General features: G+C 41.4%; 1 long non-coding RNA gene across 1 annotated transcript; it reads left to right on the forward strand.

The window, feature by feature from the left end:
- Window positions 1-1,996: 1,996 nt before the first annotated feature.
- LOC112104267 lies at window positions 1,997-20,902 on the forward strand. Its single transcript, XR_002907897.2, has 3 exons — window positions 1,997-2,241; window positions 4,806-4,973; window positions 20,523-20,902. It is a non-coding gene; the product is annotated as an uncharacterized LOC112104267 (long non-coding RNA).
- Window positions 20,903-21,999: the final 1,097 nt, after the last annotated feature.

Consider the following 21,999-nt stretch of genomic DNA (forward strand, 5'->3'; position numbering starts at 1 on the left):
TTAGGGCATTACCCTGACCCATGGACCTTTGCATTTCTGCAGATGGAGCCCCACGGAATACGGCTATGCAGTATGCAAGGGATGGAGAGTCTGCAGCAATTTGTTAAAATTTTCCACTTCTTGCTCCAATCCCTGATCACTGGAACTGTACCAATTTTCTACCTTTCAGGCCATGCAACCCATCGAGCAGGTGGGAAGGATTTTTACCTAATAAATTAAGCTTCATAGCATGCCTGTGGGGTTAGGAATTATCCCTATTCTGCAAAAGGGAAAAGTAAAGCACAGAGTGTTGATAGCAAGGCAATAGGTATTCTGATAATAACAGACAGACAGATTAAGTCAGGTAAGAGACTTTTAAAAGGGCACACAGCAAGTCTTAGACATATGGGAATAGAACCCAGATATTTTGACTTCCAATTCTGTGCTTTAATCTTGCTTTCTCTTCCTCTGTTTTTCAATGTCCACTGTCTGGCTAATTAAAAATGAATAAAACTTCTTTAGGATTTTTAAAATAGACTTTCATCCTTTCCAGCTTGGGCCTTGTCTTTAAATATTCTGTATGCACATTGTGTGTTTAATAATAAGTGCACATTTTTCTCATTTACATATGCAAATCATGCAGCTGCAGATGTCTAATCGCGTCTAAATGGACACTTTTGTCCACTCGTCAGTGACGCACATTCCAGACTTGTATGTGCAATCACAGAAAATGTAGGTGCAAATACATGAACTTTGAAAACACCCCTTTGAAAGAAAATCAGCCTCTTGGGACCAATTCTTTCTCTTGGATACATACATCTCTAGTTTGAAGTTAGTTTGGCACTTTGACTCACATTAGTTAGAAGGATGACACTGTGCAGCAAACAGTCGACTATCTCATTCTGTGTTCATCTGAGATAGTCAGGCTTCTTCCTATTTATGTGGGAAAATATATTATATGGAAAAAATGTTGATTGTGAGGCTACAGCAGAGCTTTCCTCTATAAAAGCAATTTTGGAGTGGGGAGTCTCCTATGAAAATAAAAAAGTACTTTAAAATGAAAATAAGAAATAACATTGCTGTGTCCTTTCTCCAGACTTGATGCTACAAACAATATAGGTGAATGAGGGGAGGTAAAAATTTATTAGAACCAAGAACAAACAATATACAACTTTTTCTTACGGGTATCTAATGGAGATTAGCATTATTATTCACTCTTTGCATTACAGTAATTCTTAAAGGGCCCAGCTGATATCGAGGCCTCATTTTGTGAGGCACTCTACAAACACTAATGAGAAACAGTCTGAAGAGCTTTCAGTTTAAATAGATTGGACAGATAAAGGGCAGAAAGGAAATCAAAGGCACAGGGAGGTGAAGTGTCTTGTCAAAGCACGTCAGTAGCATAGCTGCAAATAGAACCCAAATAGTCTCCTGAATTTTAGTTCAATGCCTTCACCACTAGAATATTCCACATGCCTCTAACCATGTCGTCTGCCAGATGCAACTATCCTAGTGAAAATGAAGTTAGTGGGCCTGATCCACTCAAACCAATTCACTTCCAGTCATGTCAATGGAGTTACTCTTTATTTGCTCCTGTATGCATGAGACTAGGACACTTCCTTTGTCCTTGCAATGTAATCTTTGTCTTGCTTGCAGTAAATTACCTTATTTCATGAAATGGGGTATTATAATGTAGTAGGTACACATTTTAAAAGAAAAAAATAAAACATTGCACTTTCTGTACTGTGCATTAAGCTCAGAAGGATTTACTAACCTAGCAGAAACAATTTTTTTTTTCATTATGTTATGGTCAAAATGATATGTTCCTTCCTTTACACAGCATAATGATCCTTTGAGCGTTAGCCTGCAAGTTAGACATATAACATAAACACACCAGAGAAAGGCTTCACAGTTCCTTTGGCAGTTTCAGGACCTGGGGTGATTTTAGTATCTGAAGCTGAGGCATTCATGCTAAGTTTCCAGAGTTTGAGTTGAAAGGAAGGCTTGACACTGATTTTTCTTGTTCACAGAAAAATGGAGTGGTGGAGTCTACTACATCTTGCTCTCCTACGGACAGTAAATACTTATACAAGCCTATGTTCCCAGCTGTGTGTCCTGGGTGCTTCTGGTTCTCTCCTTCTCAACCACAACTCAGCCAAAGATTCTTTGGGACACTCGCAAGATTCCCCAAAGAGCCTGACGTGAATTGGAAAACACTGGTCCCTGTTGAAAGTTTGGGATTCTTTTTATTTGGAAAAAAAGGTTAGTATTTTCTTGTTGATCAGAATAAACTTACTGTATGAGTTCAGTAAAGAAAATAAAAATATTTGTATTTAATTGAGTTTGTTTTAGAGCTAAAGTTCTTCGCTAACAACATTGCACAGAATATGAATTCTGCCACTCCTGGGAATAGTGGTGCTAAGTACACTTTAATGCTTTGCCTCGAGAGTTATCATTAGCTTCCTTTCCTTCTATGGATGGGCTCAAACCAAAATATCTACATTTGGGGAGGTTTGAATTCCAATCTGGATCTGAATTTAGGATCCCTGACCCATCTTTGCTTTATTTACAAAGTAGTGTAGGTGTACTTCATGTGAGATTTAAACCTATCACATTTCTGTGGACTACTGCAAGATGTATTGATAGAATCATGCTAGGCAAGCCAAGAGGTAAAGGTTACATTCCATAATTTGCAACTGCCAAAGGATGGTCAAAATGGCATTGGGGTGCTAGATTCAGGCAAGCTGGCTTGGGGTGGTATACTTTATACCTCTTTGTCCAGCAAGGACCCAGCTGCCCCAGGGCAGGTGGCAATGTCTTCTCCCATCACCTTCCACCAGATCTTCCCTCAGAGACCTGTAGGATCTCCAATTGTGAATGCTTCTGAAGGGAGATACTGAAACAGTGTGCTCTTGGCCAACACTGTTTACAGGCATCCTGACACAGGAGAAGGAACTACTTTGCCTTGCTCTTGTTGATCTCCTTGGAGACTGACCACTATGACCCCAGCAACATAGAGAAAAGAACTGAGCGTCTATGGAGGGTTGATCAATGAATGTGAAACTTTTCTTACCCACCTAAGATGCTCTGTAGATCCCCTTTACATTCTAGTGTCCAACTATCTTCAGGATCCTGCAACTTGAGGAGCTCCCACAACTCCCACAGAAGCTCAGCCACTCTGGAAACCAGCCTATTTATTTAAGGGCCTAAAGATAGATTTAGAACTAACCTTTAGACAGAGCTTTGGAGCGGAGCCCAGAGCTGGAGCGTGGACCAGTAGGTTTTTGCCTGGAGCTGGAGTAGAGCCAGACTGGAACAATTTAAAATTTTGATTGCTCCAAATCCCTGCCTTTAGATATCCAATTTTGAAAAGTTAGGACAAAACATTTATCACAAAAGACTTCACTTAGTGGTTTCTTTTTTTAATTCACAGTGTGTAAGATACATACAATGGACCAGATCCTCCTCTGCATCAGGGCAGCTTTACACCAATCCATTAGCCATAGAACTACCTCCCACTGTGCTCTGTCTGGGCCATTAATTTGGATGGCTTCCTTTATGCTTTTCAGTGAGAGGGTTGCACTTTGATCTGCAGCAAATTCTGTTTGGGCATTGCTTGCACTGCAGGCTCTCTCAGGCAAGGGGGGCTCCTCCCCCCTGCCCTAGAGACACACTACTGCTTTCTGCTGAAGAAGACATAGAGGCTTCTTTGTCCCTTTCTGTCCCCCCACCCCCCCGCCTTCAGAGTTTACCTCTGGGAACTCAGAGACATATTCCCTTCTGCTGTGGGTCACAAGATTAACACCTCTGGGCAGCGATATTATGTCATTTCCAACCAACAATCAACTAGTAAATTCTTAAGAACTCCCAGATTCAAAGTATCCTTTAGACCTTTCCACTCTAATTCAATGTGGTTAAAGGCACTATGGTTTTAAACTACCGCAGGCCAGGAATTTTACCTCTTCCCCTGGGATTATATCAACCTCCTCAGTCACATCTCTCCTGACTAGGTAAATCTCTGTTCCAGTCTCTCTCCACCCTAGCACACTTTACCATTTACCTTGACCTGTTTATTAAACTATTTGTCTACCATCCTGGAGGTCAGATCTGACAAAATTACCTAGAACTCCCTCTGCCTTGGTAACAAAGGATCTGGTAGCTCTGTGAGTGTCCAGTGAATAAGGGGCTGGACACTCCAAGGGGATTCCCAGATGGCTCAGGGGTTTGAGCATATCTGTCCCTAACCTACAAAGGGATGGCAGAGAGGATAGTGCCTGTGTTTCCTGTGACTGGTGAAGTCAGGGGACTGACCTCTGGCAGGACCAGACAATGCTTCCTTGCACTAAGGTGAGGTGCCTTACAACCCTGGGAACTCCTAGGAAGTGTCACACCCCTTTTCCCTCTCATGCATCAAGTGTTCTTTATCCACAGCTGACGATTGTATCTTAAATACTATTGCATGTAACAAATTAGATAAAATTTGCAAAAAGGATGTTTTAGTATATTTTTTTGCCAATAGACCTGCAGATCAAGTGCTGCATTAAGCATTAATATCCTGTTAGCCTAGGGTTACTGCATACTTTTAAATTATACAGTAGTATTATTAAACAGCAGAAAGGTCTATCGGCATCAGTTACTGTTTAGCCTGGATGATAAATACAGGAAAGATAGAGCAGAACACTTTACAGAGATGAAACATAATTCTGCCCTTTAGCTATCCAACTCCCACATTTTTACCACTTATAAATGTCAGATTACCATAATGTTTTATTTGGGTTACATTTTTGCTTTCTTCAACTTTCTGTTTTCATGTCACTTTGTTTTAGATTGTATAAGAGCTAAACTCTGGATGCACAAGAAAGCACTAACTCACATAATTGAAGCACCACTTGAAACTCTTCCTGCCTTTCAGTAACATGATGATATGTGACTATAATCACAAAAGAAGAAGCCACTTTGTTAAGAAGAAAAGCAATGTGTGTGAAAATGCCAAGGTCAGTCTCTGAACCACTTTTACCTGATCACCATGCACATCAAAAAATTGCTTCATTTTTGCTTGCTGTAAATATGTGTAGCTCTCCAACTAAACTGATAAATGCCACCCTTTCAACTCCAGGGTAAAGAAAGTCCCAGACAAACAAATGTCAAAACCTTCACCCAGTCTCTCTCCCTGAGTCACAGCTCTCCCTCAAGGGTCTGTGTCAGTCTTCCCTATTGGGCATATAACAACAGCCACCCACGTAGTCTTCAAGAAAAAGGAGAGCTCTCCCTCTTTTGGGAGCTCCAACCTTGGGTCATAAATAGTGAAGTGAGTGGCACATTGACTTGCCAACTTGCCACTTTCTCTCTCTCCCTCATTGTTTACGTGGCCACCATCATTGTCATGTCTGAGGACCTCCAAAACATGAATGAATTTAGCCTCACAACACCCATCTGAGATAAGGGAGCATTATCCTAATTTTACAGATGGGAAACTAAGACAGAATGATTAAATGTCTTGCCCTAAACTACACAGAAATCTGTAGCACAGCTGAGATTTGAACATTCCACAAAACCATCGCTCTCTCCCTCCCTCCACTTTATACATCACCTTTGAATTTGTCCCAGTGAGTCTCAGTTGGTGTAACTCAAATTGAAGGGTCAGAAAAGAGATGTGTACAAAGGCAAACAATACTGGAGGGGAGGAAAGGACGTGTATGAATGTGTGGGTTAAAGCAGGCAACCCCTAATTTAACTCTCACCTCCTCATATAGTGTAAATGAAAACCATTTAAGCTCACATTTCAGTAATTACCTGTAAGTAGCTTTAAGGAATCTAAACTGGTGTACAGGAGTCTAACACTACCTTATACATCAACACTGAATTTGTCCTAAAGACTCAGTAGTATGCACTGTGAGTGTTCACTGGGTCTATCCTACATTTGAAAATATGGAAAATACCACACATTTAAAAATAAAAAGCTACTAACTTGTAAACATAACTGACGTAACTACTGTAGTTAAAATTTACATTATTTTGTCCTTGACAGGTTTCAAAATTAATTGCCTCTTCTATAAGTGTCTGCAAAATAAGTATCTTATTACGGAGATCAGTTTTCAAGTAGCTGGAACTATGGAGGCTCTCTCAGAGGCAGCTTTGGCTAAAATATAGTCCTTCAACACCTTCCAAACCTAAAAATAAATAAGGCTTTTCATCATCATTTTTAAAAGTACCAGTGCTTTGAAGTTTGGGCATCTGATGTCTAATTCTGATACTAATATTAAAAAGCTGCATGTCCGGATGTCATCTGATCCATTGCAATGTACAATTCCATTATTTGTGGTTTCATATTGATCATAAAATATTTATACTTTTGCTTCTCCTATGAAACAATCATTTTATCAAGGCTACATAAGCTTTTAAAAGGGATACTGACAACTAAAGAATATGCTTATAATCAACTAGAGCAATAGCTGTGGGTGAAACATGAATAATACATGGTCCTCACTCCCTTTCTAATCTCCACATTATAAAGCCTGTATTCCAGAATCCTGAAGGATGATAAATAAAAGAAAATATTTCAAGTAGTGGAAACAGGATACACAATCAGAGACTAGAAAGATGATAATACAATACCCAACCTTTAAAAGGGATCAAAGAAAGAACAAGGAAACTACAGACATGTATGTCTTACCTCCATAATCAGAAGCATTCTAGAGTCACTGATTTCGAACAAAACAAAACAGCATTCATACTGGTAGAGAGTAGACAGTGTGGATTTTATAAAGGATGCCTAAACTTGATTAAAATAGTTGAGGAAGCAACAATGACAGTCACGAAGGGTGAGGCAGTAGACGTAGATTTACTTAGACCCCAGGAAGGCTTTTGATATGCTACCATGTAAAGGATTAATGTGTAAGGACAACAAGTTCTGTGTCGGTTGTGAAATATTCAATTGGGTTAAACAATTGGCTGGCGAAAGGTGACAGAGGCTAGATCCTTAGGGGCTGAGGTCATGCTCTAAAACTACATCAGGGCCTGATTTTTCTCTAATGTCTATTTTATACCGGCTTATATGAGAAAAGAATCGGGCTCACTGTATGAATTTAAGAATTTGTCCTTATGTCTTCATAACATTAAATGGGGAAGGACCCTGGGGTGTTTATGAATTGGACTGTCCACTTGGAACTGGATCTTCAGCTGGGACAATTGGCATAGTTGCATTGGCTAGAAATGAAATTATTCCCATTCACACCAGCTGAGGATCTAGCTCATGAAGATCCAGTATTCTCTCCTCTGCTATATGGGGAAAATAGACTAAACCAGCTGGTACAAAGCTGTCCTGCCACATAGTAGTATCCCTGCATGGAACAGAGCTAACAGCAGTTTCTACACCACATTCTGGCTCCTGGAGTAGGGGACATGGACAGGAAAAAGTGGATGTGACCCAAAACTCCTATTCCCTAGAAATTTCCAAACTGCCTTCGTGGCTCCTTGAGGCTATTGACAGCTGGCATAAACTAGAGTAGCATGAACATAAGAGACTTTACCAGCAGCTAGGTAGCCCCAGGATTAAGGGAACATAAAGTGGCTTAAATCCTCCTTTGCATCCCTTCTATTCTCAGCTGACCTCTCTGATGGACTGCAACCTTGTCGTAGTGGAGAGGCTTGCGTGGGCTAAAGCGCCTCAGAGCTACATCGTCCGGAGCTTTCATACTCCTGGTAGGGTCCCCCTTGGCAAGCAGGTCTGAGGTGAGTCCAAACTTCACAAGACCCCAACAGTGGATCAGGCGCATATAGAGGACCTTCTAGTACTCTGCAGCTATAAAGGCAGATGAGGGCTGTGGCAAGAGGGAGGACCCTGGCTGTCTTGGATCTCCTTGCCATTGGGTCACGTTTTTACTCCTAACCAGTCTTGTGTGGTTACTGCCTCTACACCAGTTTCCCCAGGTTAAAAGATTTCACGTGCAGGCCTCTGCCAAAGGGCTCACACCCACACAAAGTCCTGTGGCAATGGATGAGTGGTGGAGAAGACAGGAGCAGTGATCTCTGGGAGTCTTTAGTCACAAATCTGCATACAGGTGGCAGCCATGTGATGGTCATCTTGTGCTTGAAGGAGACAGAAGTGCATTTCGGCAGCAGCGACTGAGACTGAACATGCCTTTTTAGGACCTTTTCTGCTCACTCCAAATGGGGACGGGGCTAGAAAAGGTGCCCCAAACATAGGCTGCCTCAACTCTGCACTCAACTCTGCGGCTGAAACAAGAGATACAAGACAATGAATTTTGCCAACTGTAATGTCCCCTCCCCTATGGACTCTCAGCACAGTGAATGCCCAGAAAGAATGTCCATAATTGCCAGAGAACTGGCAAGACTCAATATTGACATTACAGCTCTTTGTGAGCTCTGCCAGGCTGATGAGGGCCAATCAAAAGAGGATGGAAGTGGCTATGCCTTCTTTTGGAAAGGAAAGCCACCTGAAGAGAGACACATTCATAGGATTGGCTTTGCCATCAAAAATAAGATTGCCAGTCAACTTTTGGAGGTTTCTGTATGGATCAATGAGCGTCTCATGACTCTTTGGCTCAAGCTCAGCATCAACCAATATGCCACGGTTATCTGTGCATACGCCCCAACACTCGATGAGGAAGACAACAAGGAGCAGTTTTATAGCACTCGTGATACAGTCCCTTTTTTAAGCCTGGTCCTGGCCATCCTGACTTTTTTTTTTTTTTTTTTTTTGGCAAAAGTGAGCATTTGTCCCATTTGCTCTTTCCAACTGATCACTTTGCCAAAAAAGTGGGGCACACACCCCTAACAGAGCACAGAGGAACGTGTGAGGGGGCAAGCAGCAACGCCAGCCCTGTGTGGGAGCAGGGCTCCAGTGAGTAGGGATGCCAGCCGCATGGCTGGGAGGCAGAATTCAGGTGAACAGCAACAGTTGTGTGGGGGGCAGGCAGGGCTCATGCAAGCGACAACTCCAGCCCCACGCCAGTGGGAGGAGGAGGGCAGTAGCAGGTCTCAGGCGAGGAGTGATGGCAGCCCCAGGAGGTTTATCACCTGCTCAAAGCCAAAATCCAAAGGAGGCTAGGTGACATCAAAAACAAGTGGTAGCAAGAGAAGGCCTCTGAGATCCGGGTTTCGTAGATCAGGATGACTTGAGAAGCTTCTTTCAAGCAACAAAAGCTATATATGGGCCAAGCTCCAAAGGCCCAACCCCCTTATGTTCCCAGCATGGTTCCACCCTCTTCAAGGACAATGTAGTCATTAAAAAATGCTTGAAGGAGCACTTTGACAGCCTACTAAACTGCGAATCCACAGTCTCTGAAGACACCATAGAGTTTATTACACAACGCTCAGCAATGGAACACCTTGCTGATCCCCCATCTTCTGAGGAAGGCTGGAGTGCCATCATCCAGACAAAAAATCACAAGGCATCAGGCCCAGATGGCATCCTAGCTCAGGTTTTTAAAGCTGGTGGAATAATGCTTCAGCACAAACTCGCCAACTCCTCAACAAAATCTGGACCTACGAAGAAATTCCACCTGACTTTAAGAAGGCCAACATTGTTAAAGAGGTATTGCCCTCCTCTCCATTGCAGGGAAGATCCTTACCTGGATCCTACTAAACTGCCCCCTCCACCTTGCTAGGAAACTCCTCCCCGAATCACAGTGTGGCTTCAGGCCATCCCAAGGCACAACCAACATAATCTTTGTGGCATGACAGATTCAGGAGAAGTGCAGAGAGCAACACTAGAAACTGTTTATGGCATTCATTGACCTAACCCAGGCTTTGACTCTATCAGTCATGATGCCCTATGGAAGGTGCTGTGTAGGTTTGGTATCCACAGAAATTCATTTCTATCATAAGACTACTTCATGATGGGATGACTGCCACCATTCTGTGCAACAGCCCAGAGACCAAACCTTTGATCTCTGGTGTCAAGTAGGGCTGGGTCATTGATCCATCACTCTTCTCTAATTACCTTGCCGTGATACTGATTCTCATCTACGACCACCTTCCTGATGGAATTGGGATTGACTACTGTATGGATGGCCAACGGCTCAATCTCCGACATCTCCAAACAAAATCTAAGATTACAAGAATTGGCATCAGTGATCAGTATGCAGATAACCATGTCATTCTTGTACACACAGAGGCCGACCTGCTAAGCACACTAAATTTTTTTGCAGATGCCTATCACAGCCTGGGTCTCTCTCTCAGTGTCGGGAAAAACAAAGTACTCTACCAGCTTTCACCCTGCACAAACTACTCTTCGTACTGCACAAATCACAGTCGGCGGAGAACCCCTGGAAAATGTGGACCATTTTCCATACCTTGGTAGCCACCTCTCCCAAACAGCCAGAATTGACACAGAAATCAAATAAAGGATCCGCTGTGCCAGCACACCAGCACATCCTTTGGAAGACTACTCAAACGAGTCTTCAATCATAGGGATCTGCAAACAGGCACCAAGATCTTGGTTTACAAGGCAGTTGTCATTCCCATTCCCACCCTTCTCTGTGCGTGAGAGATCTGGGTAACCTACAGACGACATCTCAAGCAGCTGGAGTGGTTCCAGCAGCACTGCCTCAGGAGGATTCTCAGGATCAGCTTGGAAGACCGACGCACTAACATCAGCATTCTCTCTGAAGACAACATCAGCAGTGTAGAAGCACAGGTCATGAAACACCAACTCCATTGGACTGGCGACTGTTTACATATGCCAGACACTTGCCTCCTTCTCTCAGTTAAGTCAGGGAAGAAGGGCTTGTGGAGGGCAGTGGAAGCACTTCAAAGTGATACTGAAAGTACACCTTAAAAAGAGAAGCATGAACCCAATGAACTGGGAGGACTCGGTGTGGAACAGAACACAGTGGTGCCACACCATACACCAAGCTACAGCTCATTTTGAGGAGAACAGACATTCTCATGAGACAGAGAAGTGACCAAGGAGGAAAGAAAGGGCACAATAGTCCAGCCAGCAACTATGTCTCTTCTAAGATTAAACCGGTCACTTCTGTGGGAAAATCTGCAAGGCACGAACTGGGCTCCTCAGCCACTTAAAAACCCATCAATGAACCCCCTTCGCAGACATCATCCTCGCATCGAGGGATAGCCGAATAAGATTATCAGCTGAACTGATTTTTCCTCAGCCACAGTTGAGGGTTTGGATCATTGTGGTATATTTTTAAAGGCATAAAGGGAATCTAGGTTCTTAGTTATGCTTAGTATTCATGGAGAGGTAGCTAAGTGCCTTTAAAAAAATCTTTATTATTTTTAGCCATACCAGATTATACTATGCTCTTGCCAGCTGTCTATAGCTAAGCAGAGTTAGAATGGGTTGCTGTTGGGATGGGAGATCTCCAAAGAATACCTACGTAGGTACTGCAGGAAGTGATTTTGGTGATTCACACTGTCCATCTAATCTGTACTGTATGAATGCTGTTTTGATTTGTTCCAAATCAGTGACTCTAGAATGCTTCTGATTATGGAGGTAAGACATATATGTCTGTAGTTTCCTTGTTCTGTCTTTGATCCCTTTCAAAGGTTGGGTATCATTATCTTCTGTCCAGCCTCTAATTTTGTATCCTGTTTCCACTACTTTGATATATTTTCTTTTATTTATCATCTTTCAGGATTCTGGAATACAGGTTTTATAATGTGGATGTTACAAAGGGAATGAGGGCCATGTAATATTCATGTTTCACCCATAGCTATTGCTTTAGTTGATTATAAGCATATTCTTCAGTTGTCAGTAGCCCCATTTAAAAGTTTATGTAGCCTCGATATAATGATTATTGTTTCAGAGGTGAAGCAACAGCATATACTTTGTATCATCAGTATGAAACCACAAATAATGGAATTATGCATTGCAATTATAATGATAAGTGGTGAGGACCTTGACTGTACGTTTCATTCAAAACATGGAGCCATTTGTAACACCATGCTGGGAAGTGACCCTCTGATTCTGTACTGAACCACTTCCCAGCATGGTGTTACAAGTGGTTACATCGTTTGAATGCAACATACAGTCAAGGTCCTCACCTCTTATGGTTATTAAATAACCTATGGCACATTTTTGGAGGGTATGTCTACACTGCAGCTGGGAGCATGATTGGACAGCTGCATGAGCTCTACTCAAGTGATTGGGCTAGAATTAGGAGTGTAGCTGTGAGGGTAGCCTGGGCAATGGCTTGGACTAGCTGCTCAAGTACATACACAAGGGAGTCTGCGTGGATTTGTGTTCAGGTGGTTACCCTGAACTGCTGTCCATGCCACCCCCAGCTACACCACTATTTTTAGCATGCTAGCTCAAGCAGAATTAGTGCATGTATGTCAACCTGCTCTGAGAAGCAGATTCCCAGCAAAAGTAGATGCGTCCTTGAGTTGAGGTGTTCGTCCTGCTCTTCAGATCAAACTGCAAATAAGATAATCACATTGTACCTGCCTACATTCTCCCTGGAGTTTCAAAAAGATAATCTTCACATTCTGTCCAGAATATTGTGTAGTGTTGGTATGTGCTATCAAAATAATAGCTTTCTTTCACCTTGGAGGCAGCTGCATTTCAGTTCTGGCTTCACTGATCCCTACATATTGTTTGTAAAGCTTTTAGGCTCTTTCTTTTTGTAGGAGCTATATAAATGTAAATTATTTTAATCACCTCTGCTGCCATAGTTGGGTTTCACAACACCCATAATACACAGTCCCTGGTTATTTTGGGAGGGAATATTTTCCCAAACTTTCTTCAGAAGATTTTCTCGTTTTAACCTCCGGGTCAGAGTCTATCAAACAAATGTGATGCATATAGATATTAAACCTCCCCAGTGTCATTTTCAAACATGCTTTTACTTTCCTCTAAAGTAGAAATCGGTTTCACTTTCCAACATTTCACTCCTTTCATTATATCACATGTAGACTAATTCTTTGGTTCCCATGTGCTGGAAGAAACTCATATTTTGAAATACATTAATCCTATAAAGCTTCATTTATAAAAAAACATACACTCACGTTAAGACAAATGGCTTAGAGCCTGAATCTTCATTTCAAACAGAAATACATTTTTAGTAGAACAGCAGTTGCAACCAGATTCTTTACTCTTCATTATCTGTAAAACTCATAAAAAATCCATTTCAAAACAGAAGAGAGGGTGCTGAAGAATGTCATCAGCCTCATTTAAGAATGCAGAAACATATCTTGAAATCAACTTTGCTATTTTTCTGTATAACTTAACATCTGAGAGAGTCAGATGAATTTAAATTACTCATATTTCAAAATAAGCAATTCATACAAGACTTGCATACTGGAATAGGTTCCATCATGAGACTGAATTTAAATATAGCATCTGCATAGCTGTATATTACAAAGAATATGCAAGCTTTCACCTTTCCCGATCTTATTTATTAGCCTCAGCTGCTTAACAGGCCACCAACAAAAAATCTTATGTCCAACAGACACAGAATGATTTCTTCAGAGGGTTGCACAAACTGGAAAAGGCCAGGAGGCATATTAAGTAAAAGAGATTTGGAGGTGAGGTCAGTGGAATCTATCATAAGAATGACAGAGGTGGAGAAAAAGAGAATCAACCCATGCTGGAAAATATATCGCATTTCCTCCCTTTTCAGAAGCTGCAATCATTGTTAGCCTCCTCCAGTAATCTGCTAACTCCTCCTGAAGAGTAGACTCCAGAGACCCAACATCTTAAATCTGCTCTGATTTCTTCCTCGTTTCGAAACATGTAGTGCTGCTCATTATCTATGCCTTTGGAATGACCATTAACAATTTAATTGATACTTACTTAACATAGTAAAATGTATCTTTGTTCTGGTCCAGCGTCTCCTGCTAGGCTTGTCTCTGATGACCTGGAAACTAGATATCAGAAATAGCAACATTTACCCATGTTAGTGGAATGCAATTGTTCCGTTTCAGAGGAATGCCAACACAGGAGATTGTGAAGGAGAAAACAGTTACACAAACACTGCAGGCTAAGTGACATTATTTACAGCTGTTGGTCAAACCATTCTGAATAATGTTAAGGATCTACAACCCCTGAAGATTGAACAGGACATGATAAATATAGAATGTAACAGTGAACCCTGTGATCTATTGCCAATATGATTAAGAAAAACATCTCCACAAGTCAGAGAAGAAAATCCATTGCTGTAAGAGACTATAACACACACACACACACACACACACACACACACTGATTAGTTCAATTTTTTTAACTAGCACATACATGCATCATTGTTATGCAAATATTCATGTATTAAACTGATCATAAATTGTTAATGATTGCCCAGGATATTTTATCTGATCAGCATCTTCTGCATCATTTAAATTCCAATGCCCAGGTGTTATCAAATGACAGTAAGTGCATACCACCGCACAACATTCCTTACATGAAGGGTCTTCAAAGAAATCACAAGATATGATTCACATCTGCACTACTCCAGTTTTACACCTATGTAATTCCTAATTTTAATGGCATTAAATCAGCATAAAACTGGAGTAACACAGCAGGGAATCAGATTCACAGAATTTACAATCTGATTATTAGCAATAGGCAAATCAATTGTGTTAAAATAAAAAGTGGCTTGGAACTGAGCTCTTCCTTGTATGAATTGAACTCACAGCTTCCTTAAGGAAAGTAGATAGGATGGGCTCCCTCCTTCCCCCACATGGAAAATATTCCCTTTTTTCACATCTATGACCCCTATGTAAGATTCCACTGCCCTTTCCCCAAACCACTGTTGTTTGATAAGCCCTTTAGCCTTCCCCACTCTCTTCAGCCCTTTGAGAGCAGAATTTGGCCCAACATATGTATCACATATTCGGTTCCACTGGTAGCTGATCAAAGGAATGGTGCGTTTTTTCTTCTATACAGAAGATCGTGTAAAAGCAAAGCACACACAAAGAAACCCGCAAGAAATCGTACTTCCCTGCAATAGCTGTCAGCTTAGATCTGTGGGCACTTTGCTACTTGCACTTCTAATGAGAAAGTGACTGCAGACTCTCGGTGCTTTAATTTTCTAATTAAATATGAGTTGCTAACAGCCCCCACATCCTTATGTCAGACACGTTTTCACCCACACACTTTGTTAATCGTTTTAAAATCTTTACAAAGTGCTTTAAGAAGGTTGTAAGTGAAGAAAATTGGACCCATGGTAGAATATTTTTAGAATAATTGAAATGTTGAGTTCGTTTAGAATAACTAAGCACCATTTCCCTCCTTCCCCTATACAATCACCACTATTTTGTTAATTAGGTCTATGGATTATATAATTAGTTAACTATTAATTATTCATTACAATTACATTTGATATTTCCCAGTGCCAGTTTTAAGTATTTGTGATGGTTTTAAATACTGGATGCAGTGATAAGTGTTTGATTTATGTTTAGTTCTTATAATTATAGGTCTGTTAATGTTAAATATATTGATTTGGTCACAATAATGTAACACCAATGAGCTACTGCTTGGTACTATAAAGATTATGGCTCATTATCTGTTAGCACACGCACTAATTATTATTTGTAATATGTAACATCAGAAAATAAAATGGCTTCTGTTTCCAAAAGTCTCAATTATGAATGGCTTTTAAATGGCATATAAGGTCAGATATGACATATTAGGAAAGAGTAAACACATTGTGGCCAAGATTATCAAAACAGGGTCAGATCCCAGAAATCAATGAAGCTATGTCAATTTACATCAGTTAAGACTCTGACCACAGATGCCTAAAAGTGGGTTCTTAAATCCATATTTATGTAACTAAAACATGATTTTCAAAAGACCTGAGCACCCAGCAGCCCCAACAGAAACCTATGGGAGTTTCTGGGTGTTCGGCACTTTTGAAAAATAGACTAATTATGTAAGTATTCAATTAGCAGAGCTGAAGTTCTTTTTTCCCCCCCATCCCAGAAAATTTCCATGACCACACAGCTATACATAGGTTTGACCTTAAAATATTGGTGAAGCTTAATAAGATGTAACCTTGGGGTCCATCAATGTAGCTCATTCATTTCATGTAAAATAGGGTGAAGGATCTCCAAGCCACCCCTGTGTTGGAAGTGCAGAAGTGGAACCGAGATGTTGTATTCTGGGATCTATGCACAGTTGCTCATGTTTGTTTAAAAAACATTTTTAAATGACAGTTGTGCAAATAACCTCATGATCTGGGGGCTGCTATAAACCCCAGCCCTTAGAGACACCTACTGTGAGAAAAATGCTGTTGAATGTTAGCCATATATGGCATTTTTCAGACATTAACTAATTAATCATTGCAATGACCATTCTAAAGAGATATGTAGTTATTCTCCAAATCAATGAAGTTATATGAATTCTGCCCAACACTCTTTACTGTTCTTCCCTTTATTCATTACCTAGCAATGATTTCTGAACAATGTATAGTTTCAGCATCTGAGATCACAAAGAGGTCAGATTGCACACTGCCTGTTGTTGAGGTCAATAACCCTCTAAAAATGGTAAAAATAAATCTCATCCAAAAAGAAGTAATTACAGACAAATTGTCATTTAGTTAGGAAATAAGCAGTGCAATTTGCTTTTGCAGGGGAGAAAGACAATTAGATCTTTTTGGTCTCTTGTGATAGCTAATGGAAGCAATGTTTTTAATTTTTTTTTTTAAAAGAATATCATGAAATTACAGTTTAGGCCAAAACCAATTCCTTTTTATCAGAACATCATTGCAGGTAAAATGCATTCTGGTAGAGTAGAGTACTAATCCTTCAGTGGGAATGACAAATTATACTATAGTACCTTTACATTCAGGAGGAACAGCAGTCAGACAAAAATGTTCTGTAACTAATTAATAACCTGCCTCTCAGAGGAAGGAAAATCCATGTTGCCATTATTCTTTCTTTGACCCATTTTAGGAATGAAAGGCCCTTAAATAGCTGCTATTTCCAGTTCCCACTGGACAAGATTTCACAGTTCTAAGGGATAGCAATTTAAATACCTTTTGGCGGTCACACCAGAAAGGCCATGGGAAGCAAAGCATAGCTGTAGCACAGTGAACACCAGCCACACCCATTCTCTGTCTCCAGCACACACCCTAGGTTGGGGGCTGGTACAGAGACCTTATGTCTGCTCTGCTCCAGCTAGGGAACTCACCGGAGCAGGGGGTAGTTTTAGGGGGCTGTTTACACTCCTTTTAAACCACCATTACACTGTCAAAGGGGACATTAACGTACATGGGAATCACATTCAATTTAGGGTTTTTTAAAGGATTCCAGGCACAAATGTGTGTCTTTGTAGGTAGATTTTAGCCATCTCTTCCAATTATATTATCATTATTATCCCTTCTGGCCATAAAATCTACTACTATATTAATAACAACAACTAAAGCTGTCAAGAGATTTAAAAAATTAATTGTTTAACAGTGAGATTAATCACAATAATAGAATATAATTCATTTAAATATTTTTGGATGTTTTCTACATTTTCAAATATATTGATTTCAATTACAACACAATACCAAGTGTGCAGTGCTCACTTTATATTTATTTTTATTACAAATATTTGTATTATAAAAAACAAAAGAAATAGTATTTTTCAATTCATTTAATTCAAGTACTGTAGTGCAATCTCTATCATGAAATTGAATTTACAAATATACAGTTATGTACAAAAATAACTACATTCAAAAATAAAACAATGGCAAACATTAGAGCCTATGAGTCCACTCAGTCCTACTTCTTGTTCAGCCAATTGCTCAGACAAACAAGTTTGTTTACATTTGCAGGAGATAATGCTGCCTGCTTCTTGTTTACAATGTCACCTGAAAGTGAGAACAGGCGTTCTCATGGCACTGTTGTAGCCAGCGTCACAAGATACTTATGTGCCAGATGTGCTAAAGATTCATATGTCCCTTCATGCTTCAACCACCATTCCAGAGGACATGTGTCCATGCTGACAATGGGTTCTGCTCGATAACAATCCAAAGCAGCGCAGACTGACGCATGTTCATTTTCATCATGTGAGTCAGATGCCACCAGCAGAAGGTTGATTTTCTTTTTGGGTGGTTTGGGTTCTGTAGTTTCCACATCAGAGTGTTGCTCTTTTAAGACTTCTGAAACCATGTTTCTCACTTCATCCCTCTCAGATTTTGGAAGGCACTTCAGATTCTTAAACCTTGGGTCGAGTACTGTAGCTATCTTTAGAAATCTCACATTGGTACCTTCTTTGCATTTTGTCAAATCTGCAGTGAAAGTGTTCTTAAAATGTACAACATGTGCTAGGTCATCATCCAAGACTGTTATAACATGAAACATATGGCAAAATGTGCATAAAACAGAGCAGGAGACATACAATTCTCCCCCAAGGAGTTCAGTCACAAATTTAATTAACACATTATTTTTTTAACTAGCATCATCAGCATGGAAGCATGTCCTCTGGAATGGTGGCCAAAGCATGAAGGGGCATATGAATGTTTAGCATATCTGGCACGTAAATACCTTGCAATGTCAACTACAAAATTGCCATATCATGTCACTTTCAGGTGACATTGTAAATAAGAAGCAGGCAGCATTATCTCCTGTAAATGGAAACAAACTTGTTTGTCTCAGTGACTGGCTGAATAAGTCGGACTGAGTGGACTTGTAGGGTCTAAAGTTTTACATTGTTTTGTTTTCGAGTGCTATTATGTAATAAAATATATTTGTAAATTTCATTTTCACAATAAAGAGATTGCACTATGGTACTTCTAACAGGTGAATTGAAAAATATTATTTCTTTTGTTTATCATTTTTACAGTGCAAATATTTGTAATAAAAAACAATATAAAGTGATCACTGTACACTTTGTATTCTGTGTTGTAATTGAAATCAATATATTTGAAAATGTAGAAAAAATCCTAAAATATTTCATAAATTTCAATTGGTATTCTATTGTTTAACAGTGCAATTAAAACTGTGATTAATCGTGATAATTTTTTTTTATTGAGATTCCTTTTGAGTTAATTGTGTGAGTTAACTGCAATTAATCGACAGCCCTAATAATAAGTATTACTAATAGTAACTAATAAAGGCTCCAGCCCTATTGAACTAGTATAATAGGGTAGGGGATGCTGAGGAAATATTATGCATAACTATTGTATTCCCCTCCCAGCTGTTCCTCTAGGTCCAAACAATTATCTTAATAGGAGGATTCCCTAGTAACTAAAGCTGGAGTAGCACTCATGCTTATCTAAAGGAGGAGGGGAACTGAGACCCAGCCATCACAGCAGATGTGTCTCTTGGTCCTGCATGGATCAGCTATTGAGTTTAGAGAGGGCTGGACTTAACTCCTATATTTATAACCTCCTCCCCGTGCACCTGTGGCTCTGATTGGCTCAGGTGTTGGGTGGTGACTGGGTCTGGGTGTTACCTGCCAGGTGGGTTGCCCACAATGAAAACTTCCAATACAGCCACAAGAACAGCTAATAAGCATGTCTAGTAACCACCACACCCTAACTCTGAATGCTTCTGGGCCCCTCTAGCTGAGATGCCTGTCCTGTCCTCTGCATGTGTGCAGAGACACAGAGTATTTCAACTAAAATCTGTATCTTCTTCCCCACTGCTTCTCTCCCTTTCTTTGGGCCAAAGTCAAATGCTGTAGTATAAAACATGTGGTTTACACAAGATGAGGTACAAACACATAATAAAAAGATGGTCTCTGCCCCCAAGAATCAACACTCTAGATAAAAGAAGAGAATCAATAGGGGGACACAACAAACACAAGGAAGGAAATGGTGAGACAATTATGATCAGTATACTAAGCAACAGTCAAAACACACCAGTTGATTAACTATGTCAAGGGTTTTGTAGGCATGGTTACAGAGATATGTTTTAAGGAGGAATTTGAAGAAGGACATTGAGGTCGTTTTGTAGATTGTAATAGGGAGTGTCTCCCATGCATGGAAAAAAGCACGAACATATTAGGTGGAAAATTTGATAAATGGACCATCGAGACTGCCATATTGGCAGAGCAGAAGCGGGACTCGGTGTCTCAGTAGCATATAAGAAGTGATAGGATGGGTATGAAGGCTCTTCTATCTGAAGTCATAGAGTTTAAGGCCAGAAGATACTACTAGATTATCTAGTCTGACCTGCTATGTCACAGGCCACAACACCATCCAGAACCCTAAACAGAGCCACTGAAATAAGACCACACAGGAGACTAGACTGTTATGTTGATAAAATATAAATTGATCTTACAAGAGAGACTGCATACCCTAGAACCATCTCATTAGAGTGGGCAGGCCTGGGTCCCCCCACCCTCACTTATCACTGGGGTGCTGGAGATACACCACACCTACCTCTGGAAGGGGGAAACACAGATGACAACCTCGCTGAGTTGCAAAGAGGATGCTGCGTTTCTGGGAGCTGAGAGAGAAACTATAGGTGGGACCAGAGATAGAGTACTGGTGTGAAGACTGGAGATGTGGGCGTCAGCCTCAGACTAATCCCCAATATGACCAGGAGGCTGTGCCAGTCTGGTAATGAGAGCTGTCCCCTGTGACAAGGGCCTATGTATATTTTCATTTAACCATTTTTAATGTTTTTAGTATGAATTTAGGGATCATGGAAATTACCAGGATGGCAACCAGAGGGATGGAGATCTGCTATTTATTCACAAAACAGAGACAGCAAGAGGATTAATCATTCAAATTCCACCATGCTTCTGGGCCAGTGTGCTTCCTGCATGACTCAGAAGACAACTTCCAGCACTGAGAGGATACTTTGGACCCCATGCCCATTCAGTCCTTAGCTTCTCAGCTGAGACTGCCAATGTGGCTATGAATTAGTGCTGCTTTTCTTAACTTTTGTGATATTGACATGTGTACATATTGATTGAAACCATCCAACAGCCACAAAATAGCAGCAATTCTTGTCTTGATTAAGATCTGAATTGTCTTTACATAGGGTGACCATATTTCCCTATGCTGAATACGGGACACCTGGTAAAATTATTCTTATTCAAGTGAGAATCAATCAGAACTATGCTGTACAAACATTCAAATTAACACCAAGTTGCCTGAGCCCCTGTTAAAAAGAAATACTGTGTAGTTGGATTCTTTTTATTTGCCTTCTTATCTTTAAGGCTTTAGGGTTCACACAAGGAGGAGTGAAACATACATACTCTCGTACAACTCTCTCACACGGGGCGGGGGGTAGGGGTGATCGACTGACCCAACCCTCCCTGCCCAGCACTCTCCATGCCTGGCTGGACCCCCGGGATGAACCCGCCTCTTCTGGGACCTGGCACTGCATCTTCCCGAGACAACACGTTGGGGGGGAGGGGGAGATGACACAGCGTCACATGCCCCTCTGCCCCAGATTTCTGCCAGGGTTCACACCAGAACATGGCCAGCAGCAGCCTTCCAGCACTGTGCGGGAGGGGACCGGAGCTGCTTCCAGCCACAGGGGAGGAGGAGTGGGGAAGGGATGACCTGGCCCATGTCTTTGCAGAGCTCATACTTCTCCCTGCTGCTCCCCTTCCCTGTGTGGCTGGAAGCAGCTTGTCCTTTCCTGCCCGCACAGTGTTGAAAGGCAGCTAACGCCTCCAGGCTGCTGCTGGCCACTGACATACCCCAGTCGCCTCTGGCTACAGTACAGGTAGGAAGAGGTTAAGCCCTAAGGATGCATTGTGCACCAGGGCCCAGGGAACCTGACTGAAGGAGCTTCATTGAACCTGGCCAGAGAGGTGGCTCAGCAGCGGAGGGTGCCTAAGACACAGAGCAGTCCCACACTCCCTGGGGGCAGGACCCAGGGCGGGAGGGGGGGCAAGTGAAGAGGTTGCTAAGCTCCTGCCCCGGGGGCTGCCGTGGAGCCTGCAGGTTTGGGATGAGAACAGGCTGGAAATCGCTTCCCCCCGACTCCAGAGTTTAGCTGAGAGGCTGTGCGGAGCTTTGGCACCACAGGACTTTGCTCCCCCTGGCCAGAGTCTGGACCGGAGGGTCTTGGCTTTTCTGGGGCACCGGCCCAGCCAGAGGCAGTGTGGGAAGGAAGGAGCCTGCTGGCCAGGCTGTTGGTGAGCTCAAC

The sequence above is a fragment of the Terrapene carolina genome, unplaced genomic scaffold (genome assembly GCF_002925995.2).
Source record: "Terrapene carolina triunguis isolate 2854851 unplaced genomic scaffold, T_m_triunguis-2.0 Scaffold69, whole genome shotgun sequence".
Taxonomy (NCBI): Eukaryota; Metazoa; Chordata; order Testudines; family Emydidae; genus Terrapene; species Terrapene triunguis.